This window comes from Phascolarctos cinereus, unplaced genomic scaffold, assembly GCF_003287225.1.
Source record: "Phascolarctos cinereus isolate Bilbo 61053 unplaced genomic scaffold, phaCin_HiC Scaffold_5;HRSCAF=322, whole genome shotgun sequence".
NCBI classification, from domain to species: domain Eukaryota; kingdom Metazoa; phylum Chordata; class Mammalia; order Diprotodontia; family Phascolarctidae; genus Phascolarctos; species Phascolarctos cinereus.
Window position 1 is genome coordinate 329,807,051 of NW_027555958.1, and position 2,296 is coordinate 329,809,346.

Sequence of the window (2,296 nt, forward strand, 5' to 3'; positions counted from 1 at the left end):
CTCTGCCAGTGTTTGGAGATCAATTAGCATAGTGTAAGGGGTGCTGTACCTAACCAAGGGAGTTCTTCCTTTTTGTATAAGAGGCAGCTTTGTGTGTTACAAAAAACAGAGACCCTTACATGCACAAAAATATTTACCACAGCTTTTTTTGTGGCGGCCAAGAATTGAAAATCGAGGGGATGCCCATCAATTGGGGAATGGTTGAACAAGTTGTGGTATATGAATGTAATGGAATACTATTGTGCTATAAGAAACTATGAGCAGGTGGACTTCAGAAAGACCTGGAAAGACTTACATGAGCTGATACTAAGTGAAGTGAGCAGAACCAGAACATGGTACACAGTAACAGCAATATTGTGCGATGACTAACTTTGATAGACTTAACTCTTCTTTACAGTAATGCAAGGATCCAAGACAACTCCAAAAGACTCACAATGGAAAATGCTATTCACATCCAGAAAAAGAACTATGGAGTCTAAATGTGGCTCGAAACATATTATTTGCTCTCTTTTTTTGTTTGTTTGTTTGTTTCTCCTTTCTTGTGGTTCCTCCCACTGGTTGCAATTCCTCTTTACAACATGACTAATATGAAAATATGTTTAATGTGAATGTATATGTAGAGCTTATATCAGATTGCACTCTGTCTTGGGTGGGGGGAGGGGAAGGAGGGGGAGAAAATCTGTAACTCAAAATCTTATGGAAGTGAATGTTGAAAACTAAAAATAAATAAATAAAATTTGAAAAAAAGCCAACAAGGACCCTTGAGGTCCTTGTGAGTTGGAAAGAAGGCATGTTGCCTATTGTCCAGGGTCAAGGTACTGCTCTGTATTAGAAAGCTGTCTGCATCATACCTAGGTCAAAGAATAAGGAAAGAAAGTAACAATGTAAATAAAAGAGTAGTGTTTTTGTAATGGATTTTGTTGCATTTCCCTTGTAAGAAAAAAAATCTAGCCTGGAAGGTTTCTGATCCCCTAACCTTTGTCATGAGACTGTTAAATCTCTTCTTAAGAAAGAAGGGAGGCTGGCCCATGCACGGGCTGGCAGAAGAAGCTGGTGCCCGGTTCCCACAGGACTTAACCCAGGGGCTGAGCGTTTAGGCTGGTTGGCAGAGATGGGGTGAACAGGGCACACTCTCCTGTGGGCCGAGATCATGGGGCCCCCCTGGCTCTGGCAAGGGAAACGTTTCCTCTCACATCATCAAACACTTCGCTTTGAAGCATCTCTCCAGTGGGGACCTGCTCCAGGACAACATGAATAAGGGAACAGAAATTGGTGCGCTTGCCAAGACCTTCATTGATCAAGGGAAACTCATTCCAGATGATGTCATGACTCAGCTGGCCCTCCACGAACTGAAATTGTAGCTGGTTATTGGATGGTTTCCCCAAGCCTGTCCCACAAACTGAAGCCCTGGACAAAGTCTGCCAGATACATACAATGATTGATCTGAATGTATCTTTTGAGGTTATTAAGCAATGTCTCACCTCTCGCTGGATTCACCCAAGTTGTGGCCGAGTTTACAACACTGAATTCAACCCTCCTCGAAAAATTGGCATTGATGATATTAACGGAGAGCCTCTTATTCAGCGTGAAAATGATAAATCAGAAACTGTGACCAAGAGACTAAAGGCTTATGAGGCCCAAACAAAACTTGTTCTGGAGTATTACCAGAATAAAGGTGCATTGGAAACTTTCTCTGGAACAGAAACCAGCGTAATCTGGCCCCAACTATGTGCTTTTCTCCAAACAAAACTGCCATATATAAGTCAGAAAGAAGCAGTGACTCCCTAAAGAATAACAAATCCCTATAAGAAAAGCAGAAAGCTGGTTTGCCATGTCAAGGAGCTTCTGAATGATGGGATTCTGATATATATGAATTCTTCTAAGATCATGATCTACTCTCATTTTTGCTGATTTTTCTGGAAACTAAGTGATAAGTCAATAATGAAGACTCTAGTTTCTTAAATCTTTATTGCAGTGACCTAGTCCTCATCTCCTGGTGGTTTGTGTAGTTTTTTAAATCCTATTTATGTATCTAATCATACTTCATTTTGTAAAATGGCAAAGCCAAAAGGATGACTGGTCATTTAAAAACAATATAGTGTCTGTCCTTTTTGGTAAGTAAGCAGCTTCTAGTATTTCCCTCTCTTTTAGGAAAGGAATCAATGTTTACATAGCATTAACTGAGGTCAAATACACTATCCAGAGGCATTTTCTTCCCCATTGCCCTTTTAGATTAAAGCCATGACAGAAATTTTTCTTCTGACTTTAACTCAGAATTTTCCAGCCCTGTGTTTTT

At 40.3% G+C, this 2,296-nt stretch overlaps 1 pseudogene; it reads left to right on the top strand.

Annotated features, from left to right (window-relative positions):
- Positions 1–1,111: 1,111 nt before the first annotated feature.
- Positions 1,112–1,797, top strand: LOC110203749 (GTP:AMP phosphotransferase AK3, mitochondrial pseudogene; annotated as a pseudogene).
- Positions 1,798–2,296: the final 499 nt, after the last annotated feature.